We start from the raw sequence: 23,321 nt of genomic DNA, 5'->3' as shown, positions 1-23,321 counted from the left end.
AGAAAATGCGCCCAGGGGGGCAGACTGTGTCAGGGATGTAGTCTTTCATGTAACACTGAGAATATCTGCAGGATCAGGGTGGTTCCTAGCGGCAGAGAGACGGCACCGATGCTGCTTAAAGGAGCTCTAACCTCAAAAATGATGTTTGGTAAATGATGCCTAGTATAGGAGATATACTAGTTGTACGGTATACCTGTATTCACACTATTAAAATGATGATGATATGTCTTTCTACGTTGTTGACTTCTAGATCAGCCCCCCCCCCAATTACGTTAGAGCGTCCCCCCAAGTTTTAGGCCCACCCCCACACTATACTATTTTCCCAAAGCTTTTCTACTGTCAGATGATGATTATAATAATTAATAACAGATCTGTCTGTTGACGTGATTGCAGGATGGCCGTTTTGTATCCCTTAGGGTCTTCCAATGACTTCACACACAGGGGGAGATGTACCAAGCCTTGGAGAGAGAAAGCTAAAGTACCAACCAATCAGTTCCTAGCTGTCATTTTTCAGACAGTCTGTAAAATGACAGCTACGAGCTGATTGGTTGGTACTTTTTTTCTGTCCACTTTATCTCTCCCCAAGGATTGGTACATCTCCCCCACAGTAACAGCAGTCACTGGATGCATTTTATTTATTTTCAGCAATCATTGGTGGTCAGTAGAACCCCACACATGCAACAATTTGGTTTAAGTTGATCAACCTCAACTACAAAATTTGAAATGGGGTCTGTATAAAGTAGATATTGGGATTATGGCACAATAAGATGCCCTTTTTTAGATCTTGGCCAGGTTTAGTAACACACTTACAGAAGCTAGGTAAAATGTTCTAGATCAGGGATGGGGAACCTCAGGCCCGTGGGCCGTATAATGTCCCCGGACTCATTTGATATGGCCCTCTGAGCTTTTTTTCTACTAGCTTCATCTGGCTAGCAGGGTGCTTACAATGGCACCCTGCAGCCATAATCTATGCAGCAGTACCACCTGGAGCGTCCTTAGGACGCTTCAAACAGTCACACTGCTGCCCTTACAGCTCCCCGGAGCATCCTCAGGATGCTCCAGGCATTGCTATAATGACCGGCGATTGTGGCCCTGGCCCCGTGTGATGTCACACAGAGGGTCGTGGCCTGCATCGGGCCTGCGAATAATGTTATATATCAAAATGGCCCTGAGCAGAAAAAAGGTTCCCCACCCCTGTTCTAGATTGATCTCTTGTTATCTGGCAGGAGAAGCCAATGCTTCTGTCACACTCTGGTTCTATAATGTTGATTTGGTGCAGTTCTCCATAATTCGGTCTCCTCTCCATGTGTGACATATCTTCCAGTTCTTCAAATGTCTAGGTATACATTGAGATCTGAGGTTGACCATGGCACCTGCTGATTACTTGCAATTGTGCAAATCAAATCAATGGCCGGCAGGACCGGAGGAAGCTTATTGGGCAATGCTGGATTTCCTAGTTTTAATTTATTTAAAGTGCTTTAGCAGAAGAGATTCATTTACTGATCAATACTGTTAAGTAATAGCCATTTTCATTACAAAGAGTCAACTGTCAACAACTCAAGCTTTGCAGTTGCTTTCAATATACTTGATGCTCTCCATTCACCCTCAAGTGTTTTTTTGGCTACCATCTATACCCTACGTCTACAATATGTGTGCATGTGGTTGTGTATATGTTGTCTTCTTTTCTGCATTGGATTCCTGTACAAGTGTGACAGCTCATTGCGAAGCTCGGGGAAGCTGCTCCTCATTGAGGGCTGCATTGTTTAGGCTGAGCTGTGTTTATACAGCGTGGGCTGGGAACATCTGGACAAGGAGTCAGCAAACCCGCTGGAGCAAGGATTTCTAGTCTCTTGCGGTCTGCGCTGGAGCAGACTCTGCAGGAAGATGTGGCAGTTCTCCATGTGCTGGCCTGTGGGTGAGACTCAGATGTGTTTCAGTTAGTTTTAGGACAAGGATTGAGACAAGGCCGTTATTGTACTTGTCGTATGTTGAAATTAAGTACAGACACTTAATTATTTATTGTCCTCTTTGGTTGATCCAGGTGCCAGCATGCAGTGGCAGTATTAACCCATGTATAATATAAGAGGAACCAACAGTAAATCAAGTGACTATGGCAGACGTATGGCTGGGCGCTGTAGGAAGTAGGTAAAGTCACATTTCCTGACTCCTATGGGTCACTGGTAGGGCTGGATACCTGCAGTCTCAGTGAGATGTCATAGGGAAGGGATGGGGAACCTCAGGCCCGGGGGGCTGTGTAAGGCCCCGGAAACATTTGGTCTGGCCCTCTGAGCTTTTTTCTGCTAGCCTCATCTGGCTAGCAGGGTGCGTAGAATGGCACCCTGGAGCCAGAATCTATGCAGCAGTGCCGCCTGAAGCGTCCTTAGGACGCTTCAGATGGTCACACCACTGCCATTACAGCTCCCTGTAGCATCCTCAGAATGCTCCGGGTATTGCTGTAATCAGTGGCGATTGTGGCCCCACCCCTGTGTGACATCACACAGAGGGGGCATGGCCAGCACCAGGCCCGAGAATAATGTTATATATATCAAAATGGCCCTCTGCAGAAAAAAGTTTCCCCACCCCTGTCATAGGGCATCTACATTGTATAGAGATTACCTGATTTTACGAAGCTCACTCTTGCAATTAGTGTAACATTCACTGGAGTTACTACCTATTGACATTGTCATTTTATATACCAAAGTAAGCCTGGTCCAATTAGTTGTGTCCAGAATACTGATTCAAGCCTACTTGATTTCAAGAGCTCTGCTGGCAGAGACTCCATTAAATTGGGTGGGGGGGGGTGGGGGGGGTGGGGGGTGTGTGTGTGTGTGTGTGTGTGTGTGTGTGTGTCATATATAATTTTACAGGCCTATGGTACGTTGACCTGCACCTTAACTGCCCTCACATCTTCAGGGAACTCTCAGGACTCCAGATAGAGCAAATCAGCATCTCAGATACTCCTCCTTCCCCAAAGAAAGGAGCGATCTGAGATTGATGATACTTGAGGTCCCGTCCCTCAATGGCACAAATTACAGCATTGGGAGCAGTGAGGAGTACGGTCGCTGTTTACCCCCAACTTGCTCTTTCCCTCCAGGATCTAATTAAGAAGTCGGCAAGTTTTGCCTCCGCTAACTTCAAAGACTAGACAGGATCTTGCCTCAGGAGGGGGATGGGGTCTGGACAACAACAAACCGAACCCCCCCCTACGGGCGTCTCTGAGGTTACCACATCATTATAAGCAACGGTCTCAACCACTGGAAATCCATTAAAAAGTCTCTGCGCTTTATGGTGGTTATCAAACATATAATTGTGCCAGTCCATATGTGTATACATTAAAATAGACACAATAGCACTAAAATAGCTGTAGTCATCAAAACATGATGAAACAACTCTCTTCTACATAATATATAATTTTCTTTACACAGGTTTATTATAAGGTGTGGTTCAGGTGAGTAAATGCAGTGTGTCACAGTGGAAAGTAATGGTGTGTTTTTTTTGTTTTGTGTATTTTAATTAAGATTGAATGAAAATAAATAAAGCTGGCACCTGACACTGCAAGGGCGCCTTACACACTACCATATTAGTAATGGTAATAGAGGGGTTCGTTTACAGTGAACGTCTTGACAAACTGGGGTTGTTTGCTTTGGAAATAAGAATCCTCAGAGGTAACCTAATTAATGTCTACAAGTACAATCAGGCACAATACAAGATTTGTCTGATGAGCTTTTACATGCAGGGCTGAAAGAGGGCATCTATTTGACTATTTTACTATTACCATAGAAAGGGAGTATTCACTGGGAGGGTGGTTAGACTGTATTTACTGCTGGGGAGATTGTCATTGCAGAATCACTGGATGCATTTAAGAATTAGTGTGGTTGCTTTTCTTCTGAGGATTGGTTTTTATACTTATAATGAGAAAATGGGGATGCAGTCATATGACCGGCCGCCGTTCACAATCCCGACGGCAGAATGCCGGCTAGGGATTATTGATAGGCGTCAAAATACCGATGCCAATCATAATCCCGACTCCGGAATCCAGAATGACGCAGGACCGAACGAGGTAAGTACGGTCCTGCGTCCTCATAGCCGTGGGGGGGAGGGTTAGGGTTAGGCACCCCCCACTCCCCCGGGAAGGTTAGGGCTAGGTTACGAGAAGGGGGCGTTAGTGTTTGGCACCCCCGGGGGAAGGTTAGGTTTAGAGTGCGGGGAGGGGGATTAGGTTTAGGCACCCCAGGGGGCGGTTAGGGTTAGGCACTAAGGGGGAGGTTAGGCACTCCTAACGGAGGGGGGGGGATAGGTAGTTTACTCACCTCCGTCGGGATCTCCGCTTTTCTGCCTGCCGTCGTCGGGATTTCAACCGCCCGGGCTCTCGTCCGGCGGTCATGAAAGAAGTGATGCAGACTCCCGTCACCATAGAGTGTAAGGGAACATTATTTTCCTGAAATGTATTCTTTAAATGGCAATAGTCATTGTAGCCTATAGGCCACTGGCGTATCTATAATGGGTGCATTAGTTATACTTACATCTCCCATGAATCCTGCTATGTCGGCTGGAGCTTCACACAGAAATCGCCAGAAAAATAGCATGGCTGCCATTTTTCCAGAGTTTTGTAAAGTTTTCGGGAACACAGCACGAGGCGCCATGTTCCCTGAGACTCTGCCCTTGCTATAGGCTGCCTTTTGCTTGGAGAGGGCTCTTCAGAGCTAATTGCACATGTGCACCTGATGGCAGTGGTCCAAACCCGGCCGTAAAAGTGATAGCGATCACTTTTTACTATTCTCTCCCCACTGGGACAGGCTCTTATCACAGCCACTGTCCCTGCAAGAAGATTGTGATAATTTGGCACTTATAGTAATTTCCTACCGCTGCAATATGTGGTGATAAGTGATCGTTTACACAGCCCCACAATGATGCACAGGTCTCCAATGGTTATATAAAAGGCTCACTTGATGGACTTTTGTGTGATGTACTAAAAGGAAAACTGGTGGTATTGCCATAGCAACCATAATGAATAAGGTTCTAGCTTGCGTCTTCTTGACTTACTAGATAATTGATAGCTATAACCTGATTGGGCAATAACTAGACATCTCCTTTTAAGAAGTTTTAGTACATCTACGACTTGATTCAGACCAGCTCGCTAGCAAGCGATCGCTCGTTGCTGGCGATGTTTGCAAATGTGCGCATGTGTATAGATCGCAGTGCACGTCCGCAAACTAGTACGAGCGTTCGGGATACGATCCCAGAGGAATGAGTGACAGGAGAGGCCGTTTGTGGGTGGTAACAGGGGCAGGGCAGTAGTAACGGGGAGAGTGGAGTTGCAGACTCAGCCGTGCCTAAGTTTTTAAACGCCGTTTCAGAGGCGTGCATAATTAACACGTCACGTGCTAGAAATATACACTGAAATGCTTGCAGTGCTTGCGACAGGGTATAGTCAACCTCAAGCACTGCGATCGCAACCGATGCTGCTCGATGTACCAATGGTTTCATGCACTTCCTGGAGATGACGTACGCAAGTGGGCGTCTACAAACAAAAAGCGATCGCTCGACAAAACAAAGTGGGAGTGCTTATGACTTACCCTGCGAGCGGCTGCTTTGACGTCACTTAGCCGAATTTCCATACGCTCGGAGCAAGCGATCGCAAATTGCGAGCGGGTCTGGATGAGCTCCCTAGTCCTTTTTTTGTCTTTTTTTTTTTTTTTTTTCAATCATCAGTAATAGTAAGTAATACTAGCAGTCTGTAGGATTCCATTTGTTTGTTTTTTTAATAAATCAAACCATAACTTCTATGAATGAAATGAGCAATGACCTAAAACAAAACCAGTAGTAAGGGGATTTTCTGAATTATAATTAGATACAGAGAAAAACAAGACAAGAAATGATCAAGTATCTGTAGATATAAATAGAAAGAAAATAAAGTACAAGTTACAGCAGCATTACATGCGAGCCATACATCTATGGCCTCGATTCCCTGTTTTGCCGATCACAGATACATGAACACCGATGATTGTGATCCACCGGCGGATCGGGGAAAAACATGTTAAAAACCCAACTCTTCAGTCCCGATAATTTTTTGGTTGGGATTGGCGAATCAAGGATTTCCAGCATGTTGGATTTCCCGGATTCCCTGGCGTCGCCAAAACAGGGAATTGGGGCAATACATTGCAGATGTTTGGGCCCCATAATGCTGGGCAGATTTTGTCAGATAAAATGTCTCTCGGTCTGACAGACTTATCTGACAGCTTGAACCCAGCAGACATTGTGGCCATACATTGTGAGATATGTCAGTGTATGGCCAAACGGTATCTGCGCTCCTCCCATGGTAACAAAATCTTTCCCTGTTCCTCCCCTGTGAAGGAACAGGGAAAAAGTTGAGTGGTAGGCAGAGGCAGTGCCAGATGCGCTGACCGATGATCCTATCAGTTGGGCATGTTAGAGTATTTCTCATGCCCAACTGTCCGATCATTTCTTATCGGTCATGGACTCCTTGGCCTGGCAAACCCCAGCCCAGCCCACGTGATGTCACAGAACAAGCAGTGGGGGAGCTGGAAGATTGGTTCTGGGCGCATTCTATGGAGCTTCATTCTAACTTTCTATGTAGCAGGGTGCCTCTCTAGGCACCCTGCAAGCTGGTATTTGCCCTGGGCGGCAGCGCCGGTCGCACATCATAGACTTATGGCCTTGCCGGGACTCCAAATTCAGCTATCAGTGTCTTGGGAGTGTCCATCTCCCCATTACTAAATACATGTCTGGGGATGTAGTTAAAAAGCCAGCGGACGGGATGCGGCTGCCGATATACCGACGCTGGAATCCTGACTGCCAGCAATATGCTGACGCTGCTATCTTGAAGAGATCAGGATAGCGCCGCTGGCATCCCTACTGCCGGAATGTTGAACTACTGGATGGCGGGTAAGTATCACTGTCCTCGGGGATAGGGGGGGTTAGGTTTAGGGTGCGGGAAGGGCGGTTAGGGGTAGACACCACTGGGGGAGAGGTTAGACTTGAGCACTAGGGGGGAGGGTTAGGGTACTTGCCTGCACTGTCGGGATCTTCATGCATCGGGATGCCGCTGTCTGGATTTGAACCGCAGGCAGCATGGTTTTGCCGGACACAGGCGAAACTAAGTGGTGGTCTGGGTCTCCGCCACCCAATCGCCCTGTTCCCCGGCCGTTCTGTGCTGTTGCAACCCCGTGGCTGCCAGCCAGGAGAGATCTTTCTGAGTAGCAGGGGCTAACAGAAAATGGCTACCCCCATAGAAGGCTACTTAAAGATGGCCACCGTCGACCAGTGGGGAGCCAGGTTTCTTTTCCCAGGAACACAAGGGGTTGGAGAGAGGAATAAAGGGGTGGTGGCTTATCGGGGGAAAGAAGATGAATAGCTGAGTAAGGGGCTATAATAGGGATGGACATCGGAAGCCCGGCATTGAATGGTTGCCGGCTTCCAACATCAAATCATGCGATGCAATTGCAACTAGCCCTCATATCGCAAATATTTGATAGTATAAGCTTCATGATGGTTATTCTACCATCAGAAAAGGGGGTGGACTCTCTGTAAAGGGGTGAAGCCTCACTGCACCCCCTGTCCACGTCACGATGGCGGCGTGCCCAGCACTCTGAGATGCTGGGCTGCCCTCAGGCTCCTCCTACACTGAGAATAGATGCCATGCGCATGCGCCCTGCATCTATTCTCCTGCTACACACCCGCTGCTATGCAGAGCAGCGGTGTGTGCTCCCCCTTCACAGCCAACCATCGGATGGGCATCGGAAAGCTGCATCCGATGACTGGCAACCATCAAGTTTCCGGTAGTCGATGGAAAAAGGAATTCAGAATCTGAAACATTGATGGTTGCTAACCATCGGCTTCTGATGTCCATCCCTAGGCTATACTATGGCTGGCAAATGTGAATAAGGGGCATTACTGTGTCATAATGTGGATAAGGCACTACTGTGTGACAAAGTGAATAAAGGGAACTGCTTGTGGCATAAAGTGAATAAGGGTACTACTGTGTGGCATAATGTGCAATAAGGTTACTGCTGTGTGTCATAATTGCATAAAGGGTACAACAGTGTGGCATAACGTGCAATAAGGGTACTGCTGTGTGGCATAATGTGCATAAAGGGTACATCTGTGCGGCATAATGTGCAATAAGGGTACTACTGTGTGGCATAATGTATAAAGGGTATTGCTGTGTGGCATAATGTGCAATAAGGGTACTATTGTGTGGCATAAGGGGAACTACTGTGTGGCATAATGTGAATAAGGGGAACTACTGTGTGACATAGTGGGCGCTACTGTGTGGAGTTATGTGGCATAATGTGAATATGGAGTACTACCGTGTGAGTTGGGGGCACTATTGTGGAGTGTCATGATGACACTCCCCCATTTCAATTGACTGCGCCCCTCATGACACGACGCGCAGCCACAAAGCGTGCATACGCTGCTTCTAATATTTTTTTTTTATTTGCATCACTGAAGGTGACATAAGTTCTGGTGAGGGGTTAGAACTGGGACCCCCCCCCCCATTACCAAATGTGTAGTTTCGCCTCTTTCGCCTCTGGCCAGTCTATTATTATTATTATTATTATTACATTTTATTTATAAGGCGCCACAAGTGGTTCGCAGCGCCGTACATACAGTAAGAACAGTACAGGGTACACAGAACATTTCATTACATTACAGTAACCAAAACATTAACGGAGCACAAGTAACAATTAGCACCACAATTCTCGGTACACAATACAGCAGGGAAGGTGAAGGCTGTCATTGAAGTGCTAGAGAAGAGGGCTGTGAGAACAGGAGGGAGGAGGACCCAGTTCTTGGGAGCTTACAATCTAGGGGAGAGGGGAGACGGACAGATGACATGACATGTGGATGGGGTCCTGAGGGCAGGAATTAGGCAGATGGCTGAGGCAGGAGGGTGGGGAGAGCGACCTGGCGACATGGTTATGTGGTGGAAGGCTATGCTTTGATGAACTAGTTGCTTTTCAGTGCACGTTTGAATCTATGCACGGTCAGGGAGAGCCTGATCAACGTGAGGGTTACTCAGATGTCCGATGACCGCTTGATGTTCACGCAGTGGATCCGAAGCTGCGTCTTTGGATGCAGCCTGCGAATCACGGAAACCGCCAGTGGGCGTCTTTTTACTCAAGACGTCTCCTGCGGCTTTTGCATATTTTAGCATCGCTGCTGCAGTGGCCGTGCCTTTTCCAAACCTCTCTGAATCAAGCCCTCTGTCTCCTCTACCTGCTGCATTGGTTCTGCAGTGCTGTAGTAAATTTTCCATTCATTTGAATTCAGCTGGTTACAAGAGCATGTGACTCAGAGTGCTGGCATATGCTGGGCTAGGCAGGCGGCTGCCTGCAGCCGGCTCGCTGACGCTAACCCATCCCCACTAGCTACCCTGTAATTGTCGCCTTCTATTTTGGGAATGTGTGCTCTCCCTCAGGGAGATTGCCTGGTTTTGATTAAGTCTGAACAGCCAGAGCTGAAATAAACGTGATCATCCTATCTAGGGTAATGTGCAGTATTTTGGCTGTGGAGACACACGTACTTACACCTCCTTACACACATTTGTTTGTCAATGCAAAATCCACTAAGTTCTAATTACATCGGCCTTAAACTGCATCCAGCTCAAAGAGACTCGTCTCGGTGGCAAACGCAGGTCTTTGAAAGGGGGGTTTCCAAATACCCCAAAAAATCAAACAACAATAAATTATCTATCTATCTATATCCTATAGATCTATCTATCTATATCCTATCTATCTATCTATCAATCTGTCTAATATATTTGGATGATGGACAGTCAGTTCGGCATTACACACATAATGACACAGACACGCAAAGCAAACCGACATACACACTGACACACACACACACTCTGACATGGACAGACACTCACAAAGACTACACACAGACACACACACCAACACAGACACACACACCCCTTTCACAAAAAAAACCTAAGTGGAGGCAAACAAGTACAGCATAAGTTATTAAAGAACACCCCCCCCCCCCCCTCCCTTGCTGGCAACCCCTCCCCCACTGGGCACCCCCCACATAATTACACCTGCGGCTCCAGGACCAGGAGAAAGTGCCGGGAATACAGTCACCTGGCTGCAGCTCAGCCCCATCAGAACTTCCTGGGAGGAGCTGCGCTCTGCCGCAGCAGCTCCTCCCATACATTCAGCCAGTGTAAGAACTACGGCTGCTACTTCTTTTAATGAAAAAAAATTAAAATGTTGTTCAGCAGCATGGCGATGGAGCAGCGGCCAGGGGGGTTTCTAGGTACTCAGAAACCCCCTCTGCGTGCGTGTATGCGGCTAGTGTGTATTTTTGTGGGTGTGTGTATGTGTGTGTGTGTGTATGTATGTATGTGTGTATGTGTGTGTATATGTATGTATGTGTGTGTATGTATGTGTGTATATGTGTGTGTGTATGTATGTATGTGTGTGTGTGTATGTATGTAGTATATATGTATGTATGTAGTGTGTATGTATGTAGTGTATGTATGTATGTATATGTATGTATGTAGTATATATGTATGTATGTGTGTGTGTATGTATGTATGTAGTATATATGTGTATGTATGTAGTATATATGTATGTGTGTGTGTGTGTATGTAGTATATATGTATGTGTGTGTGTGTGTGTATGTATGTATGTAGTATATATGTGTGTGTATGTATGTAGTATATATGTATGTATGTGTGTGTGTGTATGTATGTAGTATATATGTATGTGTGTGTGTGTGTGTATGTATGTATGTATGTAGTATATATGTATGTATGTATGTATGTGTGTGTGTGTGTGTGTGTGTGTATGTATGTAGTATATATGTATGCACCCTGATGAAAATGCCAGAATAAACCATTGGAACGTTGGTTCACATACCTGTGTATGGTTCAATTTTTCCGAGTGCTGTCGATTTTGGAGTTTATGATGTGGCTACACGAACTTCGTGCATGTCTTGGAGGGCACCGGAGTGTAAATATGACCCTTCTTTGCTGATTTGAGGAGTGCCGCTTTTTTATATATAAAAAAAGTTCGGTGAATGGTCTGATATATCTGTATGCAACGTTTGCGACAAGGTCACTCACATGCATGGACATGTCTGCACCTGCCCCCAGTCGGGGTTTGCCCGAGGCTGCCACCGCACTGCCATTGCATTCATTTCAACAGTGTCCTGAGCAGTGTGCGTCGAGTCCTGGAAGTGATGATATGGCCTCCACAGTGTCTTGATCTCAACATCATCAAGTCTGTCTGGGATTACATGAAGATACAGAAGGATTTCAGCAAGCCTGCATCAGCAGAAAATATGTGGTTAGTTCTCCAAGATGTTTGGAACAACCTCCCTGTCGAGTGCCTTCAAAAACCTACAAGTACCTAGAAGAATTGATGCTGTTTTGAAGGCAAAGGGTGGTCACACCAAATATTGATTTGATTTAGATTTCACTTCTGTTCATTCACTTAATTGTATTTTGTTAATTGAAAAAAAAAGAAACTAACACTTCTATTTTTGAAAGCAAAGTGTCGCTCTCGCGCTCTCTCTCTCTCTCCCCCCCCCCCACTTGGTGAAGTTACCCCACATACAGCGCCAATTTGGTGGCACACGGAGACTTCCAAATTCCTTAAACCCGAAACGTTGGACTAATACAAGCATTTTAAACCTATTTGGAAGTCTGAGTGCCTATATCTGTAAAAAAAATAAATATATATATATATATATATATATATATATATTATATGAAAAACAAGCGCCTCATAGTGTGATATGTTTATCAATTACCATTGACACTTATTATGCGTACCGTAAAATCTTAGAATGCAGACATATGATATACAATCTTCACGATCTCTCTATCACCCTCTTGGATTCTAAATAGTCCAGTTCCTACTCCACAGTCATTAGTGTGTATATAGAAGGATAAAAAACACTCTCCTAGTGTATTATCAATGACAATTTATTAGAACATATAGTGGACACACACAAAAAATTGCATAATTACATTAAAAAAGTTCAATATAGGCTTATCTGAAATAGTCACAGCATCAGCTAGCAGAGGCCCTGATTCAGAGCTGGTCGCTCTGACAGAGTGCTCGCTCTGAATCAGGGCCGGGCTATTTATTTATTTATTTTTTTAACAGCCTCCTGGCCGCTCGCATAGCTGTGGGTGACCACCCACAGCTATAGCGAGCGGCCAAGAAGATGGTCGCGATGGCCAAGACTATCGCGACCATCAGGCTTGCGACGAGACCCTTGTGGTAGGGTCTCATTGCTGCAAGCCCCAGAGAGATTTCTGCTCTAACAGAGCCGAAATCTCTCCCACTGACATCACTCGTGATATCAGTCGGGCCGGCCCCAAACGGAGGCGTTAACATGGGAACGCCTCCGTTTGGGCAGCCACTCCCCCGGCCTGCCCACCAAAGGGGGCGTGCTGTCACTCAACATCGACAACACGCCCCCTTTGGTACGAGACCCGGAGCGACTGTTTGCCCGTCGCTATCCGGGCCTCGCGTTTCTCTTACTTACACCGCTTTGGTAGGATGGTAGGACTTCGTCAGGAGGATATATATATATATATATATATATATTTTTTTTTTTTTAAAAGTGCATTTTGCAGATTCCAAAAATTATTATTCTCAAAGATTTGATGTAGATATTTATTTATTTCTCTTTTCTTTGCAATCACAATGCAACAAAAATATAAGACCAATTAATAATACTCTGTAACTGTCTGCCGCACTCGTCTTCCTGTCATCCACAAATTTATTTTTTATTTAGCATTTAGGGATATGTTTACTACAGTTTGGGTTTTTAGACGTGGAGTTGTTGCCCATAGCAACCACTCAGATTTTACTTATGTATATAGCACCTTCTAGATAAGATAATAGCTAGAAACTGATTGGTTGCTATGGGCAACAATGCCACTTCTAAAAATCCATACCTTAGTAAATATATCCCTTAGTGTTGACCACCCACAACGCACCAGCGATCTGAGCAGTATCGGGCATATGCCAAACCTGGGGGGGGGTGTTGCTATATTGTATGTACTCTGTATATTATAGGGGATGGGTATGGGATGCCGGCACTCCGGATCCTGGCGGTCAGAATCCCGACACCGGCATGCTGACCAGGTTACAATCCCGACGCCTCCAGGTAAGTAAGCCCCAACCAATAACCCTACCCCTCACCGCAGCCGAAACCTAACCTCCCCCCCCCCCCTAGTGACTAAACCTAACCCCCCCCAGCCTAAACCTAATTCTCCCCCTAGTGCCTAACACTAACCCCTAATCTTAATCCTCCCCCTAACCCCACTACTTACTTCAGGATCCTGACGAATAAGAATACATTTGCTTTGTGGGTATATAGCAGGCATAGAAAAAGAAAGGTGAATCCAGTTAAGTAGCTCAGTGCTGGTAATTCATGTGACAGACCAAATGTACTTGGGTAACATAAGGAGCTTGTGTGAAGAGGCCCAGCAGGATATTGCAGGTAAGAAGCAGCGCTTATTTTTGCTAGCATCCTACAGAGGTACTGGCAAATATAAGCTATATTATACTTACTGTAATACCCTGGAGAGCGCGCAGCCTCTAATAGTCTCTCTTTGCTGGGAAGTGTATGTAAGCACAGTACTTGCCGTATAATTTACTTATAGTAACCATGGTAACAGATAGTCAGACATCTCTCCATCAAAGGCTATGGTCCCAATTATTTGCTTTCTAAGGTTCATTAAGAAGCATAAACATTAGTGCGTTAATTGTGAGAGGGGATGCATTCTCATTTAAAAAATTGGTATATGTTTTTGTTTTAATTTTTTTAAAAATCACTGAGGCAAGCTATAGAAAGTTATCATATTTCCTTGGTTTGTTTCTTCAGGCTGCTTTTAATTCATTTAAAATTTTGCCAATGTGACAATGGCAACCACAGTTAGATGTAATGAGCAAAGAGGCTTTGGAATGTTCTTCTGAGCTCTGTTTTGTTCTGTGACCTCAAGAACATCCTCCCCATCCCTCTCTCCCCACTGCCATCACATGAGGTGTGTGTATGTGTGTCTCTGTCTCTGCCAGACATACTGGACACCCTTCCAGAGAGATTTTGAAAAGGAAATAATAACTTATAGGAGGACAACTAAGAAAAATGGATATCAAAAGTGTACTTAAATGGTACTTTAAATTTAATGGGAATAAAAAAAAAAAACCTTTGTGGGAATGGCACTTTAACACTTTCACTGTATATTTAGGGTGCTTTAAACAATGCAAGTGAATTACAGTATGCTGGGTTATGAAAGGGTTAATATGTCCCATGATCTCCTGTGATTTCACTGTTTGTTTAAAGACCCTAATGCAGTTTTCCAATCTGACATTGTCCTAGTGACCCCATGGCAGACTGATAACATGCAGTAGCACATGCGCCAGAGTACACTGATCCCTATGAGATAAATAAGACATACGGGGACACGGTCCTCACTGGTTCTGACATAGATTCTGCTGCGGAACACTCAGAACAAATAGAATTATGCTTATACCATAGTCTTCTTTTTAATAGCTTATTCTTAGTGCAAACCTATATTTTATCCCAAATGTATTTCAGTTCCTCTATTTGTTTTTGTTTTTTTCAACTATATCTACCTCCGGGGAATCCGGTTTCCTCCCACAATCCAAAAATATGCTAGTAGTTAATTGGCTCCCAACAAAAAAGAACCCTAGTGTTTATGTGTGTGAGCACGTGTCAGGGGATACGGATTTTAAGTAGGGGTGTGCACCGGCCACTTTTCGTGTTTTGGTTTTGGATCTGGATCTTTCTTCGTGTTTTGGATCTGGATTGGTTTTGCCAAAACCACCCTTCCGTGTTTTGGGTTTTGTGTTTTGGATCTGTATTTTTTTGAAAAAAAGCATAAAAACAGCTAAAATCACAGAATTTGTAGGTTTTTCTGCTCCTATGCTATTATTAACCTCAATAACCTTAATTTCCACTCATTTCCAGTCTATTCTGAACACCTCACACCTCACAATAGTGTTTTTATGTCCAAAAGGTTGCACCGAGGTAGCTGGATGACTATGCTAAGCGACACGAGTGGGCGGCACAAACACGTGACCCATCTAGGCGTGATACTGCAGTGGCAGACAGGATGGCAGTTTGAAAAACTAGGCCCCAAACTGTACATAATGCAAAGAAAAAAAAGAGGTGCAAGATGGAATTGTCCTTGGGCCCTCCCACCCACCCTTATGTTGTATAAACAGGACATGCACACTTTAACAAACCAATCATTTCAGCGCCAGGGTCTGCCACACAACTGTGGCTGAAATGATTGGTTCGTTTGGGCCCCCACAAAACAAGCTGGCAATTAATCTGTCCCTGCACAAACTGGCTCTACGGAGGCAAGATGTCATCCTCATCCTCCTCATCCACCGATTCCTCACCCTCTTCAGTGTGTACATCCTCATCCTCACAGAGTATTAATTCGTCCCTGCTGGAACCACAGGTCCCTCTGTACGTTCTGGAGGCTGGTCTCCCTGGAAGAGTTGATAATTCATTTTATGAACATCATTTTCTCCACATTTTGTGGAAGCAACCTCCTACGCCTTTCGCTGACAAGGTTCCCGGCTGCACTAAACACTCTTTCGGAGTACACACTGGAGGGGGGGCAACTCAGGTAAAATAGAGCCAGTTTGTACAGGGACCTCCAAATTGCTTCTTTTTCCTGCCAGTACAGGTACGGACTGTCTGACATGCCTACTTGGATGCTGTCACCGATGTAATCCTTTAACAGACAGACGCACGCTTGTCGCTGCTGCTTTAAGGATGCAGGTGCGGCTACAGCCCACACAATTCACAGAGACAGAAAAAAGAAGAATATTTTTATTGTTTGTGTAGCACACTTTGAGGGTGTCACCACCCTTTAACAGACAGACGCACGCTTGTCGCTGCTGCTTTGAGGATGCTGGTGGAATCTAGACGGGATTTGGAACCGAGGACACACTACCTCCATCAATTGTCTAAATCCCACTGCACTAATGGCGGATACCGGACGCACGTCTAACACCAACATAGCAGTCAAGGCCTCAGTTATACGTTTTGCTTCAGGATGACTGCTGTCGTACTTCATCCTCATCGCTAGGGACTGTTGGAGGGTCAATTGTTTAGTAAAAGTAGTGATGTTCCTACTTCCTCTCTGGGATGATGAACAACTCCCAGCAGCAGCAACAGCACTAGGAGGAAGTGGTTCTTGATCTTTCCCTATTTTATTTTTATCGGAGAAAGTTTGGTCCTCCATTTATGTTATATTGATATATACGTGCGGCTAAAGCGCACACAAACACAGAAAATAATTTTTTATTTTTGCTGGAGAGTAGTGCACTTTGTGGGTTACACCACCCTTTAAGAAATGAGCCAGCCGGCTCTTTACTTATGGGACACAGGCGCACGCTTGGCGCTGCTCCTTTGTTGATGCACGTGCAGCCACAGTGCACACAATTCACAAACACAGAAAATAAACATTTTTTTGTTTTGGAGTGTACTTTGGGGGTTACAGAACCCTTTAACGGTCAAGCCAGCCGGCCCTTTACTTATGACACAGGCGCACGCTTGGCACTACTTTGTTGATGCACGTGCGGCTACTGCGCACACAATTCACAAACACACAAAAAATAGTATTTTTTTAGCACTTGGGGGGAGCACCCCTGATGGACAGAGCACCCCCTGGACAACACTACAGCATCCCTTTAGGACTGGGACACTGCACAGGACTTTGGAGTGGACACAGCCCCTATGGAGAACTGACTGCACAACACAGTCCAGCCAGCCCCTATGGACTTTGAAGTAGTGGACACAGCCCCTATTAACAACAGCAGCACAGCACAACACAGCCAGCCCCTATGGACTTTGAAGTAGTGGACAACAGCAGCACTACACTACACTACACTACACAGCCCTAACTCCCACCCTCCCTCTTCACTGTCCACAGCCGAGTGAGAAAATGGCGCCGACGCGGGTACCTTATATAGGTTCCAAAACCCGCGAGACTCGGAAGGCGGGATGATGACGTTTTGCCTCGATTCAGATCCGAGTCAGGCGGGAAAAGTCGAGCCTGACTCGGATCGGACTCGGATCGGGGGGGCTCGGGGGGGTTCGGATTTCAGAAATCCGAACCCGCTCACCCCTAATTTTAAGCTGCACTGGGGCAGGGACTGATGTGAATGGCCAAATCTTCTCTGTAAAGCGCTGCAGAATGTGTGCGCTATATAAATGTTAATAAATAAATAAAAAATAAATTTTTTCCAACTTTTTTTTTTTTTCTGAGCGAATAGTATTTTATTTTCTACTGTTACCCTACGTTTGCCCTTTGATCATAACCTTGGTTTTAATATATTTTATTCCAAAATATTCCTAATAAGTTTACATACCTACTGGTGGAGATGTACTAAGCTTTGGAAAGTGATAAACTACCAGCCACTCAGCTCCTAACTCATCTTACAGGCTGTGTTTTCTAAAAAGACAGTTAGGAGCTGATCGGTTGGTAGTTTATCACTCCAATTTATCATTTTTCAGAGCTTAGTACATCTGCCACATTATCTGTGAATATTGGGCCTGGTTCACTACGGATCGCAACTGCGATTGTAATAGCGTTTTACTCACGCAGTCTCACTGCGATAGGATGCTAATCCACTGTGATCGCTATGCCCTAGCAGCACTACATAAGGACGCACACTTTACCTTACACACATCTGTAATCCTTAGCAAGACAGTGAAACCATCGGTAACATCGAGTACAATCACAGCCTCACACAAACTTGCACAAGCTCTGACCTTACTCAGGGATTGCTAACCTCATCGCACGCTGTGTGTACACAAGCTGCTTATGGCATCACAGTGAATAATTTATGCACGCCCCTGTAACGGCGTTTGAACGCACTGACACGCCTGCGTTTCGCTGATCACCCCCGTCACCTCCCACAAACGGCACTTCCTGTCAATCACTCTGCGATGGGTCTGCGTAGCCTCTGTAATTGCAGTGTCCAGTTCGCGCACGCACACTGCGATGCATACGCAGAAGGCAACGATTCGTTATCGCAGTTGCGATCGGTAGTGAATCAGGCCCACTGTTCACATTTCTTTTATTATTATTATTATCGTTTATATGGCGCCACAAGTGTTCCGCAGCGCCTTACAAAGTACATAAACAGGTTGATTTACATTCACTTACAGTACAGTACAGTACAATACAATACAGGACATGGATAATATACATTGCTACATTCGCGACCATAACAATCAGATAAGCAACAATGCAAAGCAACCAAGTGTTAGGTGCCCTGGTAGAGAGTTTAGTAGTAGTTGAAGGTAGTCTCCACTAACATCCTGCATCTAGTCTTGTTCTCGTAGTCCCTTTCCTCTATCTGAGATCTTGGTGGTTGGCATGTGGCAACTCGGAACGTACATCATGGCACAGAATTGAATTGCACCCATATGCATATCGGAATAAAACTATTAACAAGGGAAAGATTATACACAGCAGAGAGTACTTGGAAGGGTGTTTCAGAGCTTCTCTGCTCACTACAACAAGTGACTGTGGGCCAGATGTACTAATCCCCAAAATGTGCTGTTTTGGGGGGTTTAAGTGCTTTCCGAAGTTTGGACCCGATAATGCCTTCTTTAGATGGCATTACCCAATAGAAGCCTATGGGCTTCTTTTCACGTCCTGCACTGAGAGAGATCCAATCAGATCCTTCCCAGTGTCCGCTGCGGCGTGCGCGTCATTCTGCGCAGAAGGACGCCTGAGGGAATTCTGGGTCATAAACCCAGAAGTCCCTCTATCGCAAATATGGACAGCTCCTATTGGGAAAGCTGTCCTTTGCGATTAGAATCGAAATTCTAGGTACATACAGACGTAATTAACGCCGCTATGTGCCCGATAAGTGTCGGAACGTACCTTATAGCGGATGCGATGCTTAGTATATCCCGCCCTGTAGTTGCGATGTCACTATGCATTACAAATCATTAATAACAGCCTGCGGAATATTTTTAGCATGACTGAGAAAGTGAAACCTTTGCTTTCTGATGGTTCAATGTACACAAACTTTGTTTAAAGCACAAATTATTAAAAATATAGTATAAAATAACCTTCAGGCTGTGTATATAAGGTATATATAAAACATAAATGAATTTCATGTATGTACACAAACTTTTTTTGATGCACAAAATTATTTAAAATATAGTATAAAATGAGCTTCAAGCTATGTGTATAAGGTGTATATAAAACACAAATGCATTCTGTGTGTATATTTGGGTCCCGTTCCCAAGATATTTAGTTATTTTATGTAAATATTCCAAAATAAGGAATATTCCGATATCCAAAATACCCCTGGTCCCAAGCATTTTGGATATGGGAGACTCAACCTGTACACACACTTATTTTTTTGTTATGTGTGCCTTAAACCAGGTACACACTATCCAAATATCGGGCCTATCAGCTGATAATTGGATAGTGTGTATGCAGGAGCATCAGCCGATAAATGGCTTTAAACCCTCCTGCAACGGTTAGATTGGGAGGTCAGGATGTGGTGTGCTGCACTCGCTAACTTGTTACCGACCTGATCCCCTTGAGGAGATCTGTAGACGGTACACACTGAGGTCCTAATTCAGAGGGAATTGGTATGTAATGCCGGCAGCTGTTTCAGCCAGGCAGGTCAGAATCCCAACAGCATCAGATAAATGGTCTAACCCCCCCCAACCCTCCCTTAGGAGTGCCTAACCCTAACCTCTCCCCTTAGTGCCTAAACCTAACCCCCCATCCCCGCACCCTAAACCGCGGGGGGAGGATGTCTAACCCCAAGTCCCCCCGGGGGTCCCTAACGCTAACCCTTCTTCCCCGCGGCTACACGCTAAGACACCCGGCTTACCTTCGTTCAGTAAGCCGGGTGTCAGGATTTATTAGTGGGTCTAATGATAGGCGTCAGGATTTCAACGCCTATCTTTAGTCCCATGTCGGGATGTGGCTGTCGGGATATCGACGGGCAGGATAGCGCCCGCCGGTATCCTAACTACATCCCATTCAGAGACATACGCTAATCCAATATTTGTGCAGTTGAGCTGTTATCGGTCAACTGCACATGTGGCAAGGTACTTGTGTGATGCAGCTCGCAGTGAGGGTTACGTTGCAAAGTGATTGACAGTCAGGGATCGCTTGGGGGGGGTAATTGGGAGTGGCGGCAAGACACGCAAGCATGTCTCAGCTGTTTTCGGAAAGTGTCGCATCCTGCGTCTGCGATCCCTTACGGAGATAAAGTAGTTCCGACAGCTCAGTTCAGACAGCCATTCTGAATGACCACAGGGTTACTCATGTGGCTGATTATTGAATGATCTGCGGTGGCGGCTGCATATTTGTACGTAATTGCTTGGATTTGCGATGGCCCCGGTGGGCGTCTCAATACATATCCAGCCGCTACGGCATTTGCCTATTTTCACACACCTGCTGCATGCGGGATCGAAGCTGCGATTGCATTGGCGCACATCTCTGAATCACGCCCTGAGCTAGAAATTGTACGAGTACGCACTGATACAACAATCGCTGTCGGATCGGAACGTCTATTGGATCGGCACAATTTATCGCATAGTGTGTATCCAGCTTTAGCCATCTAATCAAGAAGATCTTTCAGGAATGTGATTGCCCAAGTTGGATCATTTTAATTTTATTTTGCAATTTAGTGGGCAGACTGAACGGTCACAATTTAAACATCTATTTTAGGAGTGTGGTAAGTATTATGCGTCCGGCGGTTCAAATGCCAACAGCTAACCTAACTCTCTCTTAGGGGTGCCTAACCCTAACCTCCCCCCCCCAAGTGCCTAACCCTAACCCTCCCTTCCCCACAGCCTAAATCTAAGTCTCCCGGGGGGGTGCCTAACCCTGACCTCCCCCCGGGGGTGCCTAACCCTAACCCCCCCTTCCCCTAGCCTAACCCTAACCCTCCTGGGGGGGTGCCTAACCCTAAGTCCCCCCCCGGGAGCCGTAAACCTAACCCTCCCCCAACCCCCCCCCCCCCCCGCAGCTACTGGCGCCCGGCTTACCTTCGTTTGGTATGCCGGGCGTCGGTCTTCGGCCTCTGGTAAATGACAGGCATCAAGTTTTCGACGCCTGTCATTAGTACCACGCCGGGACTACAGTGTCTGGAAGCCGGCGGTCGGGATTTAGATCGTCGGCTTCCGTACTACATTCCCTATTTTAGACCTTTTTTGAAAATATTGTTTGATATAGTCGGCTGTTGGAGAAATAGCTGGGTTCTTTTTATTTGTTTAGCACATATAGGCATGCAGACAGAAGTGAGGTGTCCGTTTCTGGTCTCTACTTTCTCATAGAAATGACATAAAAGAACAGCCCTGCACAAACAGAGTGAGATCTATTTATTTATTTATCTATCAGAGCTGGCAGATAAGCTCTGGGTATCCTGTATTTGTATAGGCATGTATGGTGTGTCTAAATCTGTTTCTGCTAGATATGGCTCAGTAGATTATTTTGCAGTTTGTTTTATCTCCAGATAAAGGAGAATAGAACAGTTGCCTCTGCAGGTTTGAAGGGAAGTCTGCTAAGCAGAGCAGATGCATAGGAATTTAACTACTTATATACATGACAGCACAGTTGTTGTCCTTATAAACCTAGCCCAAATATGCCATGTGTCGCGAGACGCCTGGTGTGAGTGAGCTGCCAGGTCACTACCACTCTGCTTTCGCCGGAAGTCTTTTTCTCCTGAAAGTCGCAAATGGATGTACAATTGTTGCATATCAAATGAATCAGTGCACTTTGTCGCATCCGTATTTTACGGCTATAAAAGACGCTCGGTGCAAGGCGAGTGGAACGGGACTTGGCGTACCGAGCAGGACTGTTTGCAGTGACTGCAGCAATAGTGTATGACTATGAAGACACATCTGTATGTCATTGGGCCTAATTCTGAGTAGGTGTCAACATTCACACAAAGTGGGTGACACTGGGCATGCGCCAGAGTGGCAGAACAAATTTAGATGCATGGTACCAGAGGGGTGGCTAATAAGACGCAAGGAGATTGTTGCAGACGTGTCCCTGAAAACGGTTGCTTATATATAATTTTATTTTTTTTCAACTACATCTATCTGAAGTTTTTTCCATTTTTTTTGCATATATATATATATATATATATATATATATATATATATATATATATATATACATACATACATACATACATACATACATACATTGTCAGTCAGGTGCATAAATATTGGGACATTGACAGAATTCTCATATTTTGGCCTCTATTCACCACCACAATGGCTTTGAAACAAACAAGATGTGCTTTAACTGCAGACTTTCAGATTTAATTTGAGGGTAATTACATCGAAATCAGGTGAACGGTGTAGGAATTACAACAGTTTCTATATGTGCCTCCCACTTTTTAAGGGGCCAAAAGTAATGGGACTATCAACTCAAAAGCTATTTCATGGACAGGTGTGGGCTATTCCCTCATTATTTCATTATCAATTAAGCAGGTAAAAGGTATGGAGTTGATTCTAGGTGTGACATTTGCATTTGGAATCAGTTGCTGTCGACTCTCAATATGAGATCCAAAGAGCTGTCGCTATCAGTGAAGCAAGCCATCATTAGGCTGAAAAATCAAAACAAACCCATCACACAGATAGCAAAAACATTAGGTGTGGCCAAATCAACTGTTTGGAACATTCTTAAAAAGAGAGAACGCATCGGAGAGCTCAGCAACACCAAAAGACCCGGAAGACCACGGAAAACAACTGTGGTGGAAAACCCCTTCACAACAGTTGGCCAAATAAAGAACACTCTCCAGGTGGTAGGTGTATATGTGTCAAAGTCAACAATCAAGAGAAGACTTCACAAGAGTGAATATAGAGGGTCCACCACAAGATAGAAACCATTGGTGAGCCACAAAAACAGGAAGACCAGATTAGAGTTTGCCAAACAACATCTAAAAAAGCCATTACAGTTGTGGAACAACATCCTATGGACAGATGAGACAAAGATCAACTTGTACCAGAGTGATGGGAAGAGAAGAGTATGGAGAAGGAAAGGAACTTCTCATGATCCAAAACATACCACCTCATCAGTGAAGCATGGTGGTGGTAGTGTCATGGTGTGGGCATGTATGGCTGCCAATGGAACTGGTTCCCTTGTATTTATTGATGATGTGACTGCTGACAAAAGCAGCAGAATGAATTCTGAAGTGTTTCGGGCAATATTATATACTCATATTCAGTCAAATTCTTCAGAACTCATTGGACGGCGCTTCACAGTGCAGATGGACAATGACCCGAAGCATACTGCAAAA

At 45.2% G+C, this 23,321-nt stretch overlaps 1 protein-coding gene across 4 annotated transcripts in view; it reads left to right on the top strand.

The window, feature by feature from the left end:
* FGD1 (FYVE, RhoGEF and PH domain containing 1) overlaps positions 1 to 23,321 on the top strand; it is a 197,243-nt gene that overhangs the window by 76,767 nt on the left and 97,155 nt on the right. The gene's annotated exons all lie outside the window — the stretch shown is intronic.

This window comes from Taudactylus pleione, unplaced genomic scaffold (assembly GCF_031769625.1).
Source record: "Taudactylus pleione unplaced genomic scaffold, aTauple2 ptg000665l, whole genome shotgun sequence".
NCBI classification, from domain to species: domain Eukaryota; kingdom Metazoa; phylum Chordata; class Amphibia; order Anura; family Myobatrachidae; genus Taudactylus; species Taudactylus pleione.
Note: the sequence above shows the minus strand (reverse complement) of the source record. Positions and strands in the feature narration are given on the sequence as shown.